This window comes from Neomonachus schauinslandi, chromosome 5, assembly GCF_002201575.2.
Source record: "Neomonachus schauinslandi chromosome 5, ASM220157v2, whole genome shotgun sequence".
In the NCBI taxonomy this organism is placed as follows: Eukaryota; Metazoa; Chordata; class Mammalia; order Carnivora; family Phocidae; genus Neomonachus; species Neomonachus schauinslandi.
In genome coordinates this window covers 105399872-105425611 of record NC_058407.1, presented here as the reverse complement: position 1 = coordinate 105425611, position 25740 = coordinate 105399872, and positions in this window count along the sequence as shown.

The following is a 25740-nucleotide window of genomic DNA, read 5'->3' as shown; positions in this document are numbered from 1 at the left end:
TTCTTATATATAATTTTATTATTTATGTAGTATTATTCTTATATATTCAAAAGTTATAATAATGGATTAGTGGTGAATAATTATAATGTATCATTGTACAAATTATGTGTAATTATTATATTAATTAATAACTATAATAGTTATAATTACCTTGTAAAACTTTCACTGAGTCCCTTTTATGTATCAGACAATGTTGAACACTGAGGATAGAGGTGAACAGGGCATGGGACCTCGGCTCAGGGATCTTGTCCCTTGTTAGGGGAGGCAGACAAGTGGGCAGCTGGTGGCATATAGTGTAATGCGTGTGGTCTAGATGCCACCAAGTGCTGCCCCCATAACGAGGGAGGACTTTTGTTTTACATTAGTGATGTGCCATGAGCTGTTCAATGCATGTTCTCTGTGATATTCCCAATCCTTTCACTGTAACTCTGTGGGTTTTTTACAGATGGGGAAACTGGGGCTCAGATAAATATGTGGCAAAACTGGCATGTGAATCCAGATATGTCTGTCTACAACTTTTCCCACACACCATGTTTCAAATGTGTTCCTGTGTACCCATGGCTTCCTCTTTATCTGGAAACCAAGAAAAGGCTGGTCTGCTTTCTTGGAAGACCCATAAAAGACTTGGAAAAGGGTGTTGATTCCCCTTGCACATAGTGATGCACTTGTGGGGACAAAGGGGAAAAGACTGGGAGAGTTTCCATTTATCCCTGACAGGAGAAGCACCAGTTTCTCCAGCTGATGCTGTGTATGCAGGAGGGACAGCTTGTGCATCAGTGGCCACCTCTGTCCTGCTCAGAGAGCTCACAGGAGAGTAACATGTTACATGGTCCCATGAATTTTTAATGACTGGGGCTTGAAAAGTAGTTTCAGAAGGTGAGCAAAATAGTAAGTTAATTGAGCACTGCTGCTCAGCCTTCCTCTCCCAATGTAGTTTTCAAGGAAATATGGCTGAAATATCAGCTGTCAGGTGATGAATATTTTAAAGAAAATTCTATTATGCACCCAAGGTTCACTCAGCTTGGTAATGAGAGTAATGAGGACAGTTACCTTTAGGGAAAGGAAGTGAGATCACTCTTGCCACTTACTGGGGGCTGGTTTGACAGGCTTCTGCTCTGAGCACGGGGCTATGTCTGGGGAAATCACAGCTGCCTGTCGTAACCTCACCCAGTAGGAAAAACTCCACCTTACAATGGTTTGGAGCTCTATCTGTGGCAGAGTGCTGGCTGCAAACTATTTTTATTCCCTTGGCTGATCGTTGAGGTAGAATCCATCACCTGATGAATATTCAATGGATGAAGTTAAAAAAAAAAAAAAAAAAAGAACATCTCTGCTCTCCTGCAAAGCCCTCTGTGGCCCAAACAGAAAGAAATCACAAAGGCAAGAGGGAAAAGCCAGGCACATCCCCTTCCTCCTCAATATGAATGCTCTCCACAGATGCCAGGAAAGGTGTGACCTTGGGAAAGGCAAAGGCAAAGGAATAAGTTTTCAAATTATTTCAGGGACTAGCCAGAGAGAAAAGAATATAGCCTTGAAATTAAGAGAATATGAAAAGTGAGCCAAGCATCTCTCAATTACTGTTGCTACCTTTGATTGAATATACGCTGTTTGGCTTTTTCTTTGAGTTTGGAATGGAGGTTTGGGCACCAAAGGGAGAAAAAGAACCACATTATGCTGCTACAAGGAAGGCAGCCCTGATGGGGTCTGTTGGAGGCCAGCGACACCAGCTGTACTGCCTGGAGTTGGTAAATAGCACACGACACATTTTTACAAAGGAGAAAAATAGAAAATAATTATTTCTCCAAAGGCTGTGTTATGAAGTCAGTTTTGCTCGTTGTGCCACTATTACTTGTCAAGCTACAATGGAAATAGTTGGTATTTTTGTCGATGCTGTTCCAGCAGGATTGGCTGACTGGTGCTCCTGCAGTGACTATAACCCATCCCAGACGGGGGGGGGGGGGGGTAGGATAGGCACCAACTGTTTCTCTCATCATCCAGTCTGTGCTCTTTCCCTGCTCCTTACTCTGCTGCTTCTCTCATCTCCCATGCCATGCTCATGGTGCATGGTTCCCTGGGTGTCCCCAAACCATCCCCTGTTGTCATTGCAGTTCCTAAACTTCTGAATTACTACTCAGTGAGAACATCATTAAAAGAAACTGAGAAGTCAGACACTCATTGTGCAAGAGTATAGAACATTCTTTTTTTTTAATTACTTTTTTAAACTTTAATTTCAGTATAGTTAAGATACAGTGTTCTATTAGTTGCAGGTGTACAATGTAGTGATTTCAACAATTCGAGAACATTCTTCTTTCTTATTTTTTAGAGAGAGAGAGCAAGAGCGAGTGCCGGGTGGGAAGGAGCAAAGGGAGAGGGTGAGGAAGAGAATCTTAAGCAGGCTCCACACCCTGTGTGGAGCCTAATGCAGGGCTTGATCTCACAACCCCTGAGGTCATGACCTGGGCCAAAATCAAGGGGTTGCTTAACCGACTGAGCCCCCCAGGTGCCCCTAGAACATTCTTGATAATAAAAATTAGCATAGACACTGTGCTGTCTAGATACCTGGTACTTATTAGGCATAGTACAGCTTGTTTAATCCTCTCTGGAACCCAGTGGCATAGATATCATTTTCTTCATTTTACAAATAAGGCAAATGGAGCTCAAATAGCTTAAGTTGTATGACCAAAATCACACAATTTTAAGTGGAGCATCTGGGGTAACCCAGATGAGTATAACCCCACAATCTGTGTTCCCCCTTTTCTCTCTCTGGAAAGACAAGGGATAGACTGGTTTTAGGGTTGGGGGACTCTTGCCAGGACTTCTCTCAATCTTCCCTGGGTAGTTGGGGAGCTTAGAGGAAGTCTTTCTATTCTGTCTCTGCCTTGTTTCTTCCTGGTCTTGGGCGGTCATAACCTGGCTCCAGGCAACTATTTGTGGAACCTCGAGTGGCCAAGCACACACAGGAAACAGGAAGGAGGTAGTGCATGAGTAAGTCAGCCTGAAATCTATGCCCACCCAGAAACAGGACTGCAGTGGGGATGGCCAGGAGGCTTGGGCAGGTCCTGGCATGTAAAAGCTGGAAGGAGAGTGCTGCATGGTGGAAAAAATGCATGCATTTGGTTCCAAACTTCAAGTATGGCCATTTAAAAATAGAAACATAGAGGCCTAGTTTTCACCTAAAATACTTAATATAGTTTTTCCAGCCCTGTAAAAAATTCTGGGTTTGTGATACAGTGAAATAATGCCTAATGGTAGGGTTGAGTAAACTCAATTATGGAGAGAAAAGCAGAGGTTTTTGCCATCATGATCCTACCCTAACCAGTGTCTGCTGGTGCAGCTTCCCAAAAGCAGAGTGTTTTAGGCCATCTCAGTAGTAATTACTGGTACTTATTGCGTAGCTGCTACATGTAGGCATTTCACATGTTTCATTTCTACTTAAGACATAAAACAATCCTAAAAAGTGATTACTATTCCCCCCACTTTCAGAAGAGGGAACTGAAACTCTAAAATATTGACTGCTTTGCCAAAGACAACACAGCTAGTAAGCAGTGAGACAGAGATTTGAACTCCAGCTGGATGTTCAACCCTGAATTTCTTTGCTATGACCAGAGATGCTGCTTCGTAGTATTCTGTATCATTTTACTGTGTGTGTAAAAATGGCAGCACCATGTCCAACTCATAGGGAAACTCTCCATTGGTTAGATTGGCTTTCACCATAGATTTGCTTTATTCCCACATTGCCTCACAGGGCGTTCAAGGTCCTTATCCCTGTTCAGGAGACTGACATGTCAGTTGTCCACAGGTGACTGGGGTTTCCTTGCCTACAGACAGTTTTTCCTTTGGGTTCCTCTATCATGCTCCCTGTCCTTATGCCAGAAGGCTTTCATCAGTCTCATCTGGGAACTCTAGGGATCCTCTTGAGTTCTTCCTCCTTGCCCCCAGCCATGTCTTATCTAATCCTGGAGGGGATATCTTGTTCTGCAAACATGATGCAGAGGATCTTGCCTCAAACTTAGATCACATTTTTGCCTAATCTCAAGGGTTGGGGAAGAGAAAATGCCCTCAGAGTCCAGCAAAGGTAGAAAGAAGGGGAAAGCAAGCAGACTGCTACTTCCAGATAACTTGCCTTGGAACTGACCTAAGGTAATTTAGTCATTCTGCAGTCAGAGAGCTAGCCAAGTGTTGTTAAGCCTGAAATGTATTCAATAGGGGGCCCTTTTTAAGATAATGACTACAAAACTGTGACCAGCAAATTAGATACAGAGCCTGAGAAGAAGCCCATACAATGAGGGGCTTTCAAGCTGAAGTGTTATTGGCTTCACAGTGGATCTGTCCCTCGGAAGTTTTTAGCTTAATTTTGGTAAAGAGCCACTGAGTTGGAGGTGGTAAGGGATGGCTACTCCCTCACACCTTCTCTATAAGGTTATAATGAACTGACATTTCTATACAGACATTTATTAGCTAAATATTCATCCCACGTAGGCACAAAACAGTTTATAAACATGTTCTGTAACTCAGTGAAGTCCCAGTGCCTGGCCTTTTAGAGGTTCCAACCTTAAGGGTCTGCCAAGGCAAGCCCAGCAGCACCCTTGAGGTGGATTCTGTACCTTCTAGTGGGCATCAAGCACTGGACCACACTCTGTACTGACTTGAGTCCGACTTCGAGTGTATTCCTTAGGGGCACCCTCTGCAGGCCCTGTGCTCGGCTCTGCCCACTTCATGCAAGGATGGGAGTATTTCTAAACAATTTTAGTGAATCCACATACCCTGAATACTTTTAATTTCACTGATGAAAGGCAATTTCTAATATTTGTCATGCTACTTAAAAGTCACTAATTTTACCAATGAAACCCATTTTTGATACCCAGTATGCTCATTCACAAATTGTTAGTTCTTATTTATTTATTCAATTATTTATTTATTAAAGATTTTATTTATTTACTTGACAGAAAGAGAGAGAGCAAGCTAAAGAGTACAAGAGTTGAGTGGGGGGGAGAGGCAGAAGAGAGGGAGAAGCAGACGCCTGGCTGAGCAGGGGGCCTGATGAGGGGCTTGAACCTAGGACTCTGGGATCATGACCTGAGCTGAAGACAGACTCTTAACCAACTGAGTCACCCAGGCACCCACAAAAAGTTAGTTTTTTTTTTTTTTTTTTTTAAGATTTTACTTATTTATTTGATGGAGAGAAAGAAAGAGCAAGTGAGCTCAAGCAGGGGGGGAGTGGCAGAGGCAGAGGGAAAAATAGACTCCCCACTGCGCAGGGAGCCCAATGTGGGGTTCAATCCCAGGACCCTGAGATCATGACCCGAGCCAAAGGCAGATGCCCAACTGACTGAGCCACTCAGCTGTCCCACAAAATGTTAGTTCTTAAAAATATTAAAAAATTTGTTTAGTATTATATAAATTGTGATAAAAAAGCACATAATATAAAATTTACCATCTACCATTCTTAAGTTTACAGTTCAGTGTCGATAGTACATTCACATTGTTGTGTAATCATCATCACTATCTCCCAACTCTTCATCTTACAAAACGAAACTCTGAACCCATTAAACACAATGCACCCTTCCCCCCCTTCCCCTAGCGCCTGGCAATCATCACTCCATTTTCTGTCTTTATGAATTTGACTACTCTAAGTATCTAATATAAGTGGAATCATATGGCATTTGTCCTTTCGTGACTAATTTATTTCACTTGGTATAATGTCCTCCAGGTCCATTCATGTTGTAGCAGGGGTCAGAATTTCCTTCCTTTTTAAGCTTAAATAATATTCCATTGTATGTATATACCACACTTTATTTATCTATTCATCTTTCAATAACCACTTGAGCTGCTTCTACCTCTTGGCTATTGTGAATAATGCTGCTATCAACATGGACATACAAATATTACTTCAAGACCCTGCTTTCAGATCTTTTGGGTATATACCCAGAAGTGGGATTGCTGGATCCTATGGTGGATGACTCTATTTTTAATTTTTTGAGGAATTGCTATACTGTTCTGCAAAATGCCAGTTTTCAATGGAAATAATGACAGAAGAACACATTTTGCGGCTCTTTGTGGCACAGTACTGCCAACCTTCTCTGAACAGGGCATTCTGAAGAGCATACAGGAGCTGACCATTCCCACAATGGAAGTGTAAACTCGCTGTCTCTTACGCAGCACCACAGCAATTATACTGAGAGATTGCAGCCAGTAACTCACATAGACATGGAATTCTGTATTTCTAAACAGAATGGGAAGCCCTTTGAGAGAGATCAGGTCTAGTATTTATTTTTTCCTTTGCCTATGATAGTCACTCATTTAAAAGAGGCAGAGAGGTAAGAGAGAGCACTGACCCTGAAATAAAAAAAAAAAAACCTTCTGTTTTCCCAGTTCTAGGAATTGAGTCTTTTCTTTCTCCAATGAGGCAAACCCACCATCCTTCATCCTTGAAACCGCAAAAGTTCCATACCGACCTTTCAAGAATGTTGTGTGGTTCCAGTGGGATGATAAAGCTGAAAGCATGTGTATTTCTCTTATGTAAGGGTATTATCATTTACTGACCAGTGGTTTTCCTAGGGAGAAGATAGGACTTCTTAATCATGATTTGCATCCAGATAATGCTGTCTCCCAGACACCTGGGGTGCCTCCAAATGACACAAAGTGAAGGACAGGCTCTTCCTAGGGCATTCTGAGGCAGAAGCCCCATCCTTTGTTCTTCCTTCTTTCTCAAGTCTGATCCAGCCCTTTGGGGTAGGGAAGGGAAGAAGAGGGGAAGAAAGCTGGAGGTGGCAGGAGGTAGGTGGAGTCAACTCTTTTCTCTTTAAATTTTGACTGATCAAACTGCCACCTAAGTCTATTTCTACTGCTTAGCGCTTAACTGCTTCATCTTACTCACCAATTAATGGTTCTAATCAGTGACTTAAGCTTGTATTAGATGGAATGACAAAAACCTGAGTGCTGGGCCCTGCTTGGCAGGCTGCAGGCTTACACTGAGGTTTGCTTGCCAGGGACTTTGACTAGAATTTTTCTGGAGAGAAAAAAATAAGACATCTCATCTTTGTTTTTAATTAATGCAGTCACCAATTTTTCATCCCAAAGTGTCACACACAGAAAATCAAAGAAGCCCTTGTATAAATAATAAGAAAAAAGGTTCTGTCTATTAGTAATGGAAAGCATTTTCAAGGAGAGCTCGATAGAGCTCTGATAGGCTTGGCACTTCCTTCAGGTAAAATCTCTCAAAAATCATAACATAAATTATAGATTTGTTCAAGTCTTTTTATGATAGGATATTAAGAATCTCATTTTAATAGTGTCTTAAGGAAAAAGAAAAAAAAATACAAGAACCTCTTATCTAGGTCATAACATGAATCCTTCTGATTCAACTAAAATGTAAAAAACTTTCAGCTTTTTTTTTATTGGCTTTTGTTTTAGTTTAGTTAGAGGCATGAAAAGGATTCTGTGAAAAAGATTATTCTAGGGATTTGTTTTTGTTCTCTCACCAGTTTCTCTGGAAAACTTGATCAGGGAGGAGTAGAGGATGATTTTGTTTCATTTGACCTGTCAGATCTGAATCCTCAGCCGGAGACAGGATGGAATTGCTGAATATCCTCCAGCAGTTTGCCATATTGAGTATTAACTGTCAGTCATGGGGATGGAGAACTATGAGCTCAGTCCCCTTTGGGGCTGGTTTGTTTCCTTTGGGTTTGTTGTGTTAAACCTACTGAAATGTGCTAGCTAGAGCATGCCATCTTTAACTCCTGTTCTCCCTGTGAAATGTATCTCTAGGACTTGCCAAGAGAACTCAAGCTGATATTCACTTCAGTCAGCAGCATTGCCGTGTGCTAGTTGCTATTTACTTTTTATTCTTCCAGAAGAGGTTTCTCTAGACACTCTACTCCCCACTCCCCACTGTCCCAACCCATTGAGTTTCTCACTTGCGACTCCTCTCTTGCTTTATTAGATTCTGGAATAGACTTGAAGCAAAGGGGATAGAATGGCAGGCAGTCAGGACACAAACCCACTGGAATGCATTCTTTGCTTGCAGTGCTGTGTTTTGATGTACATATCCCATCTGCTAATCCCATCCACCATATGAGGTTGGCAGGGAGGTATGGTTTTTTTGCTATTCGAACAGTTATGCATTGAATGTTTGTACCTCCTCCCCCTAATTCATATGTTGAAACCCTATGCCCTAATGCAATGGTATTCGGAGGTAATGAGGATGAGATCAGGTCGTAAGGATAGAGCCCTCATGATTGGGATTAGTGCACTTATAAAAAGTCACAAGACAGCTTGCTTCCCATCTATGCTCTCCACCTGGGAGGATACAATGAGAAGTCAGCAATCTGCAGCACTCAGCAGAAGAGAGTTCTCACCAGAACCAGACTATACTGGCATTCTGATCTCAGACTTGCAGCCTCTGGAACTATGAGAAAAAATTTCTGTTGTATATAAGCCACCCTGTTTAGAGTATTTTGTTTTAGCAGCCTGAGCTAAGACACCAACTTTACAGATGGAGAAGTTGCTGAAGGTCACATGGCCAGCATATGGCAAGCCAACATTTGAATGAGGAGAGATTTTCTGAGTCCTGGTCTAGGGTTCCTTTCATGACATGACACTGCCTCTTGAAAACTGGTGTTAGAACATGTGAGGAACAAAGGGATAACGTGAAATCAAAAGACCCAGTTAGAATGCGGGTCTGGTTACTTACTACTCCTATCACCTGAGCATTTAAACATTCTGAGCCCTTGTCCCATTTTCTGTCATGTGGAGCTACACCATTCCTCCTGCATAGGATTACTAGAGGGATTGAATTAAGAAATGCATAGAAATAGGCTTGTAAAACACCTCACAAGGCTATTAAAAATTTTGAAGTCAGCTGCATTTGGCATCTGACAAGTTTATTAATTAAGCACTTCCTATATAAGAGAGTGGTCCAGAAGGATAGGTGGGGAGAAATTCTGGGTGCTAGAGCTCTGGAAATGCTGTTGCCTTGGTCTTTATCATTATAACAATAACAAAAGAATAGAACCTTAAAGTGAATTAGAAAACTTCCCATGATATCAGGTGGTTCCTTTATTTGTAAATGAATGGCTGAAATAATTAAAGAAAAATCACAACTTCTTTTTTGACTGTGAATTCACTGATTTATCAACAAACCCTTAATGATTATGCAATATATACCAGCCACTATTCCAGGGGAAAGTTGCAGGCAGGACAGATGAGCTCCTTTCTTTTCTGGGTCTTACATTCTAGTGAGGAAACAGGGATAATAAAGAAATAATGCAGTAGTACACAAGAAGTCAGTAGTGTTACAATGAGAACAAAACAGGGAGCAGGCAGCTAGAATGACTGGAAGGCTTCTGTAGATTGGAAGGTGAGGGAAGGCCTCTGTGAGGAGGTGTTGTTTGGATCTCATTCTGGATGATCAGGAGCCAGTCACACAAGGAATGGGGAAGAGCATGGCAACTGGAGGAGTCAGACAGGCATCTGTCTTAGTTATCTGTGCTAGTGGAAAGAAACATTGAAATGAGCATTCTAAGACTGTGGCTAATTCAAAAGTGATAAATGTTTGTCCTTGAACATGTAGTTAGAGGTACACATCCAGAAGGCAGATGCATTCCCACACATGAGACAGCCAAATTTATATCTCAGAAGTTCAGATTTGGTCATCAGTTCCTCATCCTACTTGGGAAAACAAAGGGGGGCGTGTGGATGTCTGCAAATATACACTGTTGTGCAACCTGTGCACCAGGTACAATCCTAGTGCCTGCTGACTGAAGACTTGTGAGGTGTGATTCGGTGCATCAGGCTTCCTGAAGGGGGAAAATTATTCTCTGGGTCTAGAAGTAGGGCACAGAGAGAAGCTGAGAAAGTAGCTTGGGTTGAATGAGGACCCAAGCAATGGGCAAGCAAGGTTTGGGGCCAATGAGTTAAGTTTGGCTAATGCAGGAGGTTTTCTGAGGGACTCGAGAAATGGCCATATTAAAAAGGGAAGGGGATATTGGTGGAAGACATCTGAGGGTGAGCTGAGGCATTTGGATTTCATGGGATAAGCAATATGTCCATCTCTCTGGAGAAGGATGCCTAGAGTGCTTGTTCCCTCCCTCCTACCCTCATCATGCCCTCTCCATCCCTCCTCCACTAGTCTGCCCAGTCTGCCCAGTCTGGAAGCCTGAGCTAATGCCCCACTTGTCTGGTTAAATATGCTCCTCCTTCCAGATGTAATCAACCTCCCTTGGGTGCAGAGGTTTATAATGTGGAGGTTGCCATGACAACAGCATAGCAGAAATACCCAAAAGAATTTAAACCAGCCATGCCAGAACAAACTAATGTCCATAAATTAGTAGAAATTAGGGACAAACCTCATGTTCAGGTCAGTATTGAAAGGTAAACAGGAGTTCCCATCTGACGGAATACAAACAAATGATCAGAAGCTAGGCTAGCACTCAGCATCTGGTGGACATTGGTCAGGGATTTGGTTGCCTTGTTTATTCTCTTCCAAAAGTAAAAGCTGCTCTGTGATATTCCTCACTTCTAAACTTTTACTGTTTCCTCATTTCTATACTGCCTTGCACTTGTATACTCTTCCTCTTTCTGTTTATTAATTTGTCACCCTGTAATTTTTCCTGGGATGAAATTCAGTCCTGCTAAATTTCCAGAGCCCCTCCAACCTCATGCAGAGATCAGGAGGGTTACTGGGCCTTCTAACTCCACCTCTCTATCTGGTCTTTTTTTTAGCAGAAATGTAATTAAGGCTCAAACCTAAAATTTGGAAAGAAAAAAAATCTTCTTTCTCTCCTTCCCTGTCATTCATTCATAAAAACAAGTGGCTTGCTTTTAAAATTCTTTTGTCTTGGTGGCTCTTTTCAGGAATTTTGAGGAGGGTTCTTAAAAGGGTGAAAAATGGCACAGCTAAATTCCAATTATCTTGCCCTATAACTGTAGATGATCCGTGATTCTTCACTAAAGGGGAACCTGCAATTTATGAAGGTTCCTGCAGTTTTTTTTTTAGTAGCTGTTCAGGGGGTAAATGCATGCCTATGCCATGTCTTAGCACTAATACTCACTAGTATATCTATATGATTGTAATAAAGCAACTCATACTATGCCAAATGGCTACCAAAAGGAACATATGCTTGACTCCTGCTAATCTGAAAGAAAAGTAACCTCAAGTGAATTATATTCTATCTGGAAAGCACCTAAAGATTTCATGTAAGCATTTTGGTCTCATTTAATCTCCTAATAAAGGCAAAATCATAAAATGGGCTAGTAAATCCCTTAGTTTTCCTTTATGAGTCCTGCTTCCCAAATTCCAATGCTGAACCTCCTTTTCTGTGCCAAGTGCTCTCATCCTGTCTAAATCCTGGGTGGAAAATAAGTGATTCTGATTATTTTAACAAACAGTTGAATGCATATCCTAGGCTAGAATCTGATAAGCCAATTCACCCAAAGTGAGAATCACTAAAAAATATGTCTCTCTGAGAATTAGTTGTATCCTAGAAATGTATAACAACAATAACAACAAAAGACAGACAGGCAGTCAGAAAGAAAGAAAGGAAGAAAGAAAGAAAGGAAGAAAGAAAGAAAGAAAGAAAGAAAGAAAGAAAAAAGAAAGAAAGAAAGAAAGAAAAAGAAAGACGTAAAGATATATCCATAAGATTAGTCATTGGATTGCAATAGCACAAGATTGGAAACGACTCAAATACCCATCAGTACAGGCAGACCTAGTTGAAAACTATGACCTAGCCCCATAGTAGAGCACGATATAGCTATAAAAAGGAGTGAGAAATATTTTATATGCTGTTATGAATTAATCTCCAAGATATTTTAAGTGAAAAAAAGTAAGATTAAAAAAACTCTGTATATAGTAAACTGATTTATAATCTAAAAAGGAGGAATTAAAATACATATATACATATTTGTATGAGTGTATTTCTATCTATATCTATCAAAATACACCTTTATTTATATAACAAATATACATATTTATATATAATAAACCAAAACCTAACAAAAATTACTCAAGGGAGAAAGAAGAAACAGAATGGAGAAGGGAGAGAGAAGGTAGATTTCTCTGAATATACTTTGTTTTGTAGCTGCAATTTAGAAGCCGTGTAAATGTTTTATCAAATTAAAAATTAAATTTAATAAGAAATTCCTAAAAAGAAAAAAAAAGAAAACCAAAATGAATGAATAAATCTAACCTTGTATCAAACTGGTGGCATAATTGCACAGAGAATTATTTCAAACACGTTGATTTGTCTATACAACTCTAGAAAAGTATACCCTAAGACAAAACAACAACAAACTGTTGAACAATTTTGAAGTGTTTTTCATAATCATATTGTTAGGAATAATATTGGTGTTGCTATTCTAAAGCTACTAGAGAAACATCAGATAAAGCAATTGCATAATTTTATTACTTTTATAAGGAACTAATCTCAACATAAGTGTACAAATATAAAATCAGAGATTAAATAAAAACCCTGCAGTTGTAAATTTTAATTGGCAACCTTTGTATAAACTCATCAAATATTTTTTCTTTGAAAAAAAAAATATACCCTGGTTCAGTCCTAGACATAGAAATAATGATCAATTCATCATCCATTATTTCCTCTAGGCTCAGATTGTGGTCTCGAATATTACTTCTTATATCCAAGAACCAGCATTTGTTAGATAAGTGGTTGATTCCAGGTTGGGGGCAGAAAATATAAAAGGTGAACAAATAATTTCTCAAAAGTTATATCAAAAAGAACTTTGCGGCAACTTGAAGAGGCTACCACTGGTAAAAGATGGGGTAACCTGGGTATCGATGAGAATAGCTGCAGCAATGGATTGGAATATATCAAACATGTATAAATCAGTGGGATCATAGTAATACTAGTAAAAGACTCTTTTAAGGGTGCTGGTGAAACATCTGATTATTATGGAAACTAGTAAATAAAGGAGAGGAATCAAGAGCACGTGGCTCCTCAGAGGCACATTTATCCTGTATCTCTGACTAACCAGATACTTGATGAGGGCAAGTTTCTACATGAGGGCAAGTTTTCTACCTATTAGATAAAAGAGAAATAATAGAATTAAAATATAATTTTGCAACCCCAAATGAAGTAATAGATCCAGACAATAATCATCAATGGCAGCTAACATTAAAACATGAGAGACAACCTGATATTATGTGTTTTTCTTTTTTTTTTTTTAAGATTTTATTTATTTATTTGACAGAGAGAGCAAGAGAGCACAAGCAGGGGGAACAGCAGAGGGAGAGGGAGAAGCAGGCTCCCTGCTGAGCAAGGAGCCCAATGTGGGACTCGATCCCAGGACCCTGGGTTCATGACCTGAGCCGAAGGCAGACGCTTAACCAACTGAGCCACCCAGGCACCCAATATTATGTGTTTCTTGATGTAAGTGCACACTACCACCCGTGATGTGTTTTTACCAAAAAAATAGAACCTAAACTTGACCAAGTATCTAGACTCAATTACCAGGAGATACGGGGGACAGAGGAATACATTAAATGACACCATGTGGATGCAATAAGCAAAATCCAGAACTTGATAAACTTTACATAAGACCCAGCTTTTTCAGTGAATACATTGCGAAGAAAAATAAAGAGGGGAAGCGGGAAACACACAGATTTAAAAACACTTAAGAGACATATCAATCCTTTGTAATGTATGGTCCTTATTTAAGTTCTTTTTTTTTTTTTTTTTTTTTTTTTTAAAGATTTTATTTATTTATTTGAGAGAGAGAGAATGAGAGACAGAGAGCATGAGAGGAAGGAGGGTCAGAGGGAGAAGCAGACTCCCCGCAGAGCAGGGAGCCCGATGCGGGACCGATCCAGGGACTCCAGGATCATGACCTGAGCCGAAGGCAGTCGCTTAACCAACTGAGCCACCCAGGCGCCCCCTTTATTTAAGTTCTAATTCAAAAAAACAAATTGTAAAAATATCATTTGAGGCAATTGAGGAAATTTGAACATTAATTAGATCTTTGATAACATTGAGGAATTGTTCGATTTATTTTTGGTGTGATAATAGTGTGGTATGTTTAAAAAAGAAGTCCTTTTAGAGATTCAAACAGAAGTACTACAGATAAAACCATATTATTATGTCTAGGATTTATCCCCTACTAATGCAGTAGAGTGTGCATGGGTTGGGGAGAAGGGATGGGGTAGGGGTGAACAAGTTTGGCTATGAGTTAGTAAATATTGATGACTGGTATGCATATGTGGTGGTTTGTTTATTATACCATTCTCCCTGCTTTTGTATATGTTTGAAATTTCTCAAAGTAAAAGAGTTAAAAATAGTATAACGGAGAGAGGAAAAACAGTTTAACCCAGAGAATGGATAGAGTAATTTCAGGCCTAGAGGTACCAGGGAAGAATGCTTTCCTGGCCTCTGCAAATCATACATAGGTGACCATCTGGTCTGCCTTTGCTGGGCATCCCTGCTTAGGAATTATGCTTTTAACAGATCTATTTCACTGTGTATTCAGTATGATTCTGCTGATTCTCTAAAAACTGGTGTCTCTAACTGCCTGCACAGCCTTGGGCCAACCCCACATGCACTGTTAATCAAGTTTGCTAAACTGCCACGAAGTCTAGGGGTCATTGATCCCCCTGGACTCAGCTCAGTGCTATTGATTCCTGCCTGCTGCCCTGTGGTCTTGTGACCTCCCTGAATGCCCTGTGGCCTGTGTTTCCTGTCCCTCAAGGAGCATACTTGTCTGCTCTGTGGTTTCCTTTGCAGCAGGGAAGGCAGTGTGATGCCTAATAAAATCTACCAAGCAACAATAGGGTTCAAGGTTGGCTCCTCCTGCAGAGGAGTTAAGTCTTATCTGCTTTCAGCACCACTCTCCCTGTGGTACTTAGCCAGACTTGTTGAAGATTTTTAGAGCAATTGGTTTGCAAGCTGTCACTGCTAACCCTGGCTCTAGCCTCAGAGGTGACCTTTCTCCAGGCTGGATTATTTATGTGTATCCTGCAGCCTTGCTAGGGAAGTGTGTTTTGGCTCCCAAACAAAGATTACTGTCTCCTATATGACCTCAAAATATTTCCTTGCACATGGCTCTCGACTGGGATACTTTGCTGAAGTTTGCTGACTTTTTATTTTAGTTACTTAAGATTGTTTCATTCTTAAGGTACCAGGGGCATCTCTTTGGGGGTCAATTGTACCCAGGACAAATAGGTTAAACAATATGTACTACAGACAATGGGTGTAATTTTCAAAGACGAATGTTCCAGAAGTCTTTGGAGCAATGGACAGTAGCACTGACCAAGGTAAAGAGGACAGAATATATTTTACAATTTGGAACTATGGCTTAGTATGGCTTAGTGGTTAGGATCATGGCCATTGTCAGTCTTGACCTGGCTTTAGATATCATCAGCTTTACCATAGCAGTTTGATTTTGAAAAATCAGCTAACCTCACAAGCTCCAGTTTCCTCAGCTGGATTATAGTAGTCATCTCAGGGGGGTGTTATGAAGAGCAAAAGAGATATTATGTGTATGCTTGCCACAGAGGGACTGCTCATTACAGAGTATTCATATATTATTTAAAAAACGAATCACAATATATAGTCATAATTCTTATAGTGACAGCTTTTAAAGCTCACAGCACTTCATGCATACATCTATTATAATAGTTAATACTTGTACTGTCATTATTCCATTGAATAGTTGCCTAGGCTAGACTAAATGTCAGACACTCTGATTTATTTGTTCCTTCCTGGTATTTAGGGTATGCTTGACATCCAATTGGTACTCAATATTTGTTCACTGAAAGAATGGTTGTGACTATTAACAGCAACTGCCTTTGAAGTCATAAACACAGCATGTATATGTGCAATCGTGTACCTCCATATCCGTGCTAAATATATTGATAATCCCTAGTCACTGGATTCATTTCAGAAGCACCTATTGAAGACAACTTCAGGAAACTCCTCTGGATACTTGTTCCTGCTTCTTTACACAGGAGAGAGTAGAGTGTAGAGTGAGGCCATCGCCCAGCGCTCAGAGGAAAATAAGCTTGCTGTTTTGGAAAATGACCTTGCTGTTTTTCACATATGTAAAGGCTGTCGAACCATGGTCAGAAGGACATTAACTGTGGGTTTTTTGTTTTGTTTTGTTTTGTTTTGTCATGGTAGGTGGGCTTCTGAATCTTTATAGTGGCCTATGATTTTCCTGGATTTTTCTTAGGCGCTTCTAACTTTTGTTTTTCATTCTTCTGGGGCATCAGAAATGGAGCACGTCATGTTTGAGGTGTACCTGTTTTGTTAGGGTGTGGTGTAGGTCAGTGGTGAAACTGATATCAGGCTCAGATAACTCAGATGAGTGGCAAAGGCATCTTGATTAGGATTTCTGAACAAAAGTATAACTCTGTTAAAATAATAATACTACATCAAAAACTAATGATGTAATGTATGGTGCTTAACATAATAAAAAAAAGAAAAAAGAAGAAAAAAATAATATAACCATCAATCCATAATTAACTATAGTTACATTGTTATTCACTTAGCGTGAAGGCACTATTTGAAGCAAGATTTAAAGAAATAAATCTACCCTTTCTTTTCAAATCTGCAATTGTCTTAAGGCTTACTTACTTTATTTCTCTAGGGATTTATTTCCTGGGCCATACCTTTCCTCTGGTCAGAAGCCCTTTGCTGACTGATCACATTGAACTGAATAGAGCCTTAAATGCACTTAAAAGTGCCCTGCTGTGGGTCTGGGTTTAAGTCAAACACTTCTGTCTTCTTACTATAAAAATGACAACACTGCCAATAAACAAGACATGGAAAATACCTCCATAACCTTCTATTCCAGGTATATGAGAAAAGTATAAAAACTTATTTCCTCATCCTATTTCTTCTCCCTTTAGCCATAACACCTTCAAATACTTTATCTTTCTGGGAAAAAAACTTTATCTCCCACTGCAGTTTTGTCCACTGTGCATCAATATCTTCAAACACACACACACACACCACTATACAATAATAACAGAATTTCAATCTTTTCTGGCATTTTTGAATCTTTTAGTGTCCAGATTACTCTTCGAAGGAAAGAAGCCTCTCTCAAGGGTGCAGAGACTACTCCAGGGCCACTTCTTGCTGATGCAAAGCAAACCAACAACTTGTTGGATGGAGACAGATTTTCCTGAAATTCAGAAAGTCAAGTTCAGTAGGTTCTAAGTCCTTCTCTTCCAGAGACCTTATTAGTTAAGTCAGTTCCATGTTTTCTAAAGAAACATTCCTGGTGTATTTAAAATACACAATTTTAAAAGCAAATGAAAAGTTCCCAAATTGCTGTCTCCAAAGACAGAAAAATATTCTATACATCTCACCAGCTCCATCATGGTAGCATTGATTCTAGTGTTTTCTCAGGAGGATGAGGGAATAGAAGAACATGAGCATATAATCATATGATTTAGATACAACCCTTATTGACAAGCCCAAGTGACTACTTCAAGGCAGTAGAGGAGAAAGTCCAGGGGCAACATTCTGATTAAACATACCCAACTAAAGTCAGAGTTCTGCATAAATATTATTATGTGTCAGTGCTGATTTTCTCCTTTGGCACAACCGAAAATAAATTGCTTATATTGTGCCCATCATCCTACCTTGAGTGGAATTCCCTTAGTGTAGGGAATACCAAAAGTAGGGTTGCCTTGCCCCTGAAAAATTGTGCAATATGTAAAGTTTATTTTTACTACCATCTTACCTTCCCTCTCCTTGTGTCCTGATTTCCTGTAGTTAGTCCTCAGGCTCTATCCTGTGTCCAATTCCCGAGGGCCTCCTTGCTGTCAGTTAATAATAGCTTTCAATGCTGTTATTCTTCTCAGAATTTTTGCATTTTAATAGGGCCCCCAGGGATTAAAATGCCTCCAGAACCAAAAGAGTGAATCTCTAATGGTGGAATTTTAGGTATTTGTGACAGGCATTGTGGGAGATTTTATGGGGAGGGTTCTCTCTGAAGACAAACACCCTGACAGCCTTCAACTCCACTGACTTGGTATGGTTGGCCCTACAAAGGAGTACGGGAATGAATTAATCAGCAATGAAATACTGAACTTTACTGGAAAGAAAACCTTAAACTTTGCTAATTATAACTTAACGTTTTAATCAATTTTCCAATAAGTGGATATGTGTTAACAGTGGAGGCATTTTCTAGCTGGGAAAATTATGGGATATCTTGGGGGGATGTCTGAGTGTGGTGCAAGAGAGATCTGAGCCTGTTGGGATGCAAATGTTTAGCAATCAGTGTTCCAAGTCTTACCACCTTACTGTAGGAAGCAGTCACCTTGAAGCAGAGTAGAATCTGGGGATTAACTCCTAGGTACAGGCCTGAAATGCTAATGAATCTTATACTGAACTGTTGTTTCCATATACATTTTTTTTTTTCATGGACAAAAAAGAGAAAAGAAGCCAGGATATTCTTCTCACCATTGTCCAGCACAAGAGGATGTCAGATTCCTGCACTTTATCTGGACCTCTCTATCACCCTTTTTTCCCCTCCCCCTGCTAAGTAAACAGTGGAGCTTCATCCATTATTCAGCTATCAGAGACTGTCAGGATTTTCTGGCTGTGGAACTTGGGAGTTCTTACATTTCTTTAAAAATGTGGAAAAATGTATTTGCAAAACTGCTGGAAAGGGAAATGAAGAAAGATATCAACTCCTACAATATAATTAATCCTTGTGAGCATCTCCCCCAGAGGGCTAGCTTGAGTTTTTCTTTAGTAATGGGAATTTAGTTTTATTTCTTTTTTTGGTTGTCATTATTCACACTTAACTACCTGTGGCAAGTACTATGGAGGAGAGAGACGATTGTAAACAGGTTTGGGGCACAGAGGAAGGAAGGGCTTTGAAACTGTGCCCCATGAGAAAAAGCACAGAGCAGCTGTGCAAGGCTCTACCGTAGAGCTGTAAACACACCGCCCTCCCCACCAACCAAGTGTTACAAAGTCTACTTTTATTGCTCTTGGAAGGCTTTCTGTAATGTTTTCGATGTTGAATGCTGCAGTTTGAAGTCCTTCTTTGGAGAGATTTTCCAGGTCAAAAGTTGCAGGTATAAGAATATTGAAAGGAATGTAAAATCTTGTGCATGTAAATATATATTTTAGGGCTTTCATCTTTGTAATCAGGGATGGTGACCTCTACCTTTGGAAGTAGGGTACAAGCCTCACAAGGAGGGGATTGAAACACAAGAGGGATGCAGAGATGATTGCAGGAGCCTCCCAAACACTTAAAATGGGCCCCTATCTCCACTTCCAGATGATGGCCTCTACAGGCTGCTATGAAATCACAGAGCCTGAATTGCTGTCTTGTTTCCTCTTTGTCATGGTAGGATTCAAGGGTCTCTGGACATACAGACAGAAAATTGAGTTTAAATTTAGGAATTCCATTTGCTGTGCCTTCTAGAGTTGACATCTTCAAGCAGGGGATTCATTTCACTCTCACATTTTGTGAAAGTTTTCTTTTTCTTTTTTTGGGGGGGCGTTAAATTGCAAAGCACCATTGGAACATTAGGTATAAAAATGATGGAAAAATTATTCTGGTGAATTTAATCACAATCTGCATCAATGAAGCTAGAATATATTATTAAATGCAGAAAGAGTGCTCAGAATAGAAATGGGTGAGCCTGTGTTGGTACACAAAGAAAAGGAAGCAAACCCATTTCCTTTTAAAAAAAATAAAGTGATTACTGTTAGAGTAGCGCGTTACTATGGTAGAGGTATACTGTCCTGGTGGGTAACTGAAAATTTAATGGAGATAATGATGAATTTTAATATTTGGTTTAACAAATGAATGTGCAAGTAAGGACTGAGAAAGTTTGATTAACAAATGTTCATATGAAATGGAGTTGGATGTTTTTTTTAAGAAGGCTTTATTTTAACCAGTAGTATAAATTAGTTACTGAAAAAGATAATGGCTGAATTGATAAGAGCATATTGCCCAGGTCAAAGAAGAATCTGTTAGTACTCTAAATAATCAACCCCTGTATGAAGGACTGTGCTTGGCTCTGGGTAGCAGATTCTGAGATGGATGGGTTAGAGTACCTCTCGAGTTTTGAGCAAGGTGATGAAGACTAAGAATGCATGTCATAAAGGGGAAATTTGGAAGGGACAGGGTAACAGCCTTAAATGGGTTGTCTGGTGTCTCAATGATTGTACCCATGGGATTTTAACTTACAGAAGTGATCGAGTGACAACATAGAGAGGCTAATGCCATTGAAAGAAGATTTTCATTACTTACATTCCTCAGAAGAGGGCCATGGCATATCATGCAGGGCCACTGGGGGAAGCAACAGTGTGGGTCAAGAGGCAGAAAAGAATGAGGGAAAAGCATAAATCACTGACTTTCTTGTGTTTTCCATGGGAAAGGCAAGGCAGAGTGGGGGAAACTGTTTAGGATTGGCTAGGTTGAAAATTCAAGCAGGCTTTAGGGTATAGGGGATACACCTAGTTGTCTAAAACGTGGCTATGGGTTGGTTTAGGGCAGAGGAAATACGGGTTTGGTGTTTGAGAGTTAGATAAGGAGGTGATTGGTGTATGGACTGGGATCAATTGGTTTGATTATGAAGAACATGTTCAGAAGTGAGTTTTTTGTTACCTTAGGAATTAGATAGCCCTGGAAGGGGCAGTCTATCCCTGGCTAGCTAGCCAAGCCCCCAAAAGATGTCAACATATCATAAATGTAGAAAGTAAAAAATATGATTAAAACATCAGGGCACAAGCTGTAGCTCTAGGGGAAGAACTAGGAACCATGGGAAGAAGTTTTGGGATGCAGATTTTAGGGAAAAAAAATATTTCCATGAAATAGAGCCATCCAAAAGTGGAACAGATGTCTTTGTCAAACAGGGAATGCCTGAATCCAGATATATTCTGAGATGGGATAACCAGGTCATTCATGTTTTAGGTGGGATTCCTTTAATGACTGGGAGGTTGGAATAAGACCCAAATCATAGATTCTATTATTCTATAGTTAATTGCAGGTCTTGTTTATGAAAAAATTTATATGGGAATTGTTTCTCTTTGTGTTCTACTCCTTAATTTCTCAAGGAACTAATTTAAAAAGACAACAGTTCAGCAATCGAAATAAATAGCATTTTTTTTTTACATAGTTGTAATAACTGGGGCTCTGACTGGAAGGATTGGAAGCAAGCCACTGGAAAAAGAACCCCTATTTCAGTGCCAGTTAAGGGGAAGCCAAGTAGCCAGATGCCTTAGTTAAAAACAATGGGCTGACCTTGAGTTCTCTTGAGAAACTAGGGATTATAAGATTTGTATTGGCAAAGTCTTTCTATGAAGTCATTCTTCCACTAAAATGCTTTGAGCCCTTGGTTTGCCCTGTTCATTGGGGACTTTACTGTGTGTCAGTACCATCTTTTACAATCAGCTAATTTATTAGTTATCATTTTAATGTGCTCCCATTCAATATTAAAAGATTCTAAAGAATAGTAAGGTTCTTAGTTTCCTTTCCCTTAAAATAATGAGGTTGTACTAGAATGATCTATAAGTTTCCTTCTGATTCTGAAATTCTTTGATTCCATGATTTCTGTGGTAGTCTAAAAAATCTACTCCTTGGGTTAACTCAACTCACACAAGCTACATTTTGTTGTTGGCAGTATACCATTTGTCAATCCAGTGGTGTCCTAGGTGCTTTCATGTGCTAGAAGGTAGGCAGTATTGCTCTTTTTTATAGCCAAAGAAGTTGAGGCTCGAACAGATTAAAAATGTGTCCAAAATCACACACATAACAAGAGGAAGATTAGGAGAAACTAAATTTGCCTGTGTAACTCTTCCTATCTGTTGCAGAGTTCTGTATTATAATAATGCATCAATAGCTTTCAGTGAATTATGTTGGGAATGTCATTCTTTGTTTGACAATAAAGTTACTGCCTTTGGCTTGGAAGTATTGATCATTTTATCTGAGATCTGAGAACTAAATGTGGTAACTATGATCCCTTTTCCTCCTTCCCTAGTTAAGAGTTTGTTTGTTTTTTGCTGGTGGGAGTATGAAGGGGAAAAAGCAAAAAGGAGAAAAAATATATCTGAAAAGTTATGAAAATATTTGGATTTTTCTTCCATTTAATTAAGTCCTTTTTATTGATTATATTCCCTATGATTTACTTTTCTTTCCTGTGACTTATTTATTTTATAACTGGAAATTTTTACCTCTTAATCCCCTTCTCCTATTTCGCCTATTTGGTTTTTTTTTTTTACTCTGTAAGTTTAATACCAATTTTTTATTTATTCTAATACTACAAGAAGAAGAAAATTCACTCTCACTTTTAAAATTCTGTATTTACATGCAAGGACAGGCACCTGCCTTGCTTTCAAAATTCATCTGAGCACAGGATGCCTTTGAAATTGGGTATTTTATGGCTATGAAGGTTGTTTGAGAATTCTGGACATGCAGGATTCAATTAGCACATTTGAACTCTTATCCAATGTTGGGAAACAGGCTATTTCCATTTGTGTGGCTTCTGAATACTCATAGAGATTGTATGAAATTAGCTTTCCTCCTCAGACACGGATTGCTGTACCCCCATTCACTTTTATCAGTTTGTGGTCCCCTTACCTGAAAATGTGTCAATGTGTTATTGCAACAAAATGCCACAACTCTATTTTAAAATAAACAAACCAACTATGTGATGTAATGATTCTTTGTAATGCACAAAAAATCGGGAATGGGAGGCTGCCAATGTTATAAAATCTTAATGTTTAGGCTCAAACATCTGTCAGGACTTTGAATTGTCTGAATATTTGATACTAACCAGTAGGACTAAAGAGTTCGTGCAGTCATGTGCTCAGAATTAAAATATGGAGGAGGGAAATTAGACTAGTTATTCTAGAACCTGCAGAATTCAATATGTAGATCTGCTTTTGCTTTGTATTTTGTTTTCCATTTATTTTCAGACTTTTTTTTTTTTTAACAGAGGGAGGAAGAGAGAGGGAGGGGGAGGGGCAGAGGGAGAGGGAGAGGGAGAGAGAGAATCTTAAGCAGGTTCCATGGCCCACAGCCTGATGCAGGGCTGATCTCACCACGCTGAGATCATGACCTGAGCCGAAATCAAGATTGGGACACTTAACTGACTGAGCCACCCAGGCACCCCTATTTTGAAACATTTAATGAAAGTTTTCCACATTCAGTTTCCACTGTATACTTGTAGAAGTGAACTCTGAGAGGTGTGTGTGTATGTGTGTGTGTGATGTGTTACATGTGCATGTGACAGTTTTGTGGGGAGCAATGTGGGGCAGGTAAGGACAGTTAGCAAAGTGGTTGGGCAAATGGACTTTAAAGTTAGATAATTTGGGGATAGGAATACTTCATTTTTACCTACTGTAAAAGGGATTAATAAAATTATGTATATCATAATATCTTATAATATCTTATGAGGATTGATAATTAATGCATCTGTTTACATAATTAAATGGAAATGTTAGTCACTCTTGTTTATCAATATTCATCATCATCATCATAATAAACATCATCATTTTTGTTATTTTAAAATATAAAAGAGCTTTGAAATCCTTCAGAAATAGCCTTCTTTAGATTTATTTTCTAATAGATATTTACTGCATTAATAATAAATTAAAAAGTGTATGTGTATGAGTGTGAGTGTGAGTGTTGATATATGAGAATATTTGAGTATACTTGTGTGTTTTAGCAGATCCAAGTTTTTAAAACTATTTGATCTTATTAGACTTCATTTAAATTAATTGCTTCATCAGTTGAACTAATGCTTGGTATTAATGTAGAATAATTTCTGTCTTCCCTTTTAAATATACAGATACACTATTGAATGTGTCGTTACAGTGAATGTTAAAATAATGACTAATACACAAGGGGCCAATTTAGCAGGAACCCTTACATGGCTTCCTACAACTGGGCCCCTGTTGGAAATATATAATTATAGATCAGTAATTGTAGCTAATTTAACACTGGAAAACTGAGTGCAGGCCAATAGAAACCAGCCCCCAAGCTCTTTCCAATATAGACTTTAAGAAATTGAAGTTATCTTGGGTATAATCTTGCTTTATCTTTGTCTTTCCTCCTCTTCTTCTCTTGACTTGCTGTCCACAACCAGCAATTCATAATGGCCAGAAAGCTCAGTAAATAACTGCTTTCTCCCCACTGGTTGGAACTTATATTCAACATCCAGTGTCAGGTGTTTCAGGATGGCATCTGTTGAAGGATGGGTTACAAAAATCACACACAGTCTTTCTTTTTGTTACAAGGTATTAAGCATATGACTAATATCTCTTTATTTCGTGTGATAACTAAAAGATAGGAAACGTGAAATTTGTCAAGTAGCAAAATATTAAGCACTCACGGTCAAAATAGAAATACTAGCTTATGCTATATATAGAAGTGTTGCTGTGTGAACACATTATATAATAAACTTAAAACAAACACAGGGTCGGGGTACCTGGGTGGCTCAGTTGGTTAAGTGACTGACTCTTGATTTCAGCTCTGTTCATCATCTCAGGGTTGTGAGACTGGGCTTCTCACTCAGCAAGGAGACTGCTTCTCTCTCTCTCCCTTTGCCCCTCCCCCGCTCTCTTTCTCTCTCTCTCTCTCTCTCTCAAATAGATAAATAAGTCGGTACCATTGCAAAATTTCTGTATTATATATGAAGGGCTACAATATTAACTATAGTCTTTTGGATTTCCTCTGCGGACAATGATAGTATCACAAAGAAAGGAAAATTTTGTCTTTTCATCTAATTCTCATATTTACTTTTTTCTGTCTCATTGATTTGAGTAGAACATTCAGTGCAATGTTGAATACAAATGGTGATAACTGGAAACTTAAAAAAAAATTCCCTTACTTGAATAAAATTTATCAAATTTTTACCATAAAGTATAATATTGATTTAGTTGTTGGTAAGTTATTTAGTTTAATAATTTTTGTAATTCTTTCTACTTTCAAATACATTTTAATAATGAAAAGGTATTGAATTTTATCAAATGCTTTTCCTTAATTTATTGAGTTGAAAATTTTTTTCCTTGTAATTTGATTATTCTGTATTACATCAGTAGATTTTTCTTAAGTTGAAATACCACTTAAATCCCTGTGTATCTGTTGGTCTTGGTAATATTTATATTACTATATGATATAATATTTTCCCAAACATTTATATTTGACTTGCTTTTTAAAAATTAATTTTTAAGGATTTTTGCATGTATGTACATACATGAGGTTTATCTATAATTTTCTTTTATGCCATTGCTCCTGTCTCTTTTGACATTGATATTTACCAATATTCATAAATGGGTACCTTTTTCTTCTCATCTAACTTTGAAACAGTAAAAGAGAAATTATTTGATGCATGAAAGTTTGGTTAAACTCTCCCCTAAAACACTGTAGGTCTGATGACTTTTGAGATAGAGATTTGATTGCTAATTTAATTTTAAAATGGGTTACTGATTTATTCAGTTATCTATTTCTCCTGGTCAATATTGATAATTTTTTAAAAGATTTTATTTATTTACTGTAGAGAGAGAGAGAGAGAACATGAGCAGGGGAAAGAGCAGAGGGAGAGGGAGAAGTAAGGAAGTAGATTCCTCACTGAGCATGGACACTGATGCGGGGCTCGATCCCATGACCCTGAGATCATGACCTGAGCTGAAACCAAGAGTCGGATGCTTAACCGACTGAGCCACCCAAGCACCCCTTGCCTTTGGTAATTTTTAATGTCTAAACAGATATTTTATTTAAACTTTCAAATTCATTTTCATAAATTATTTATTGAGT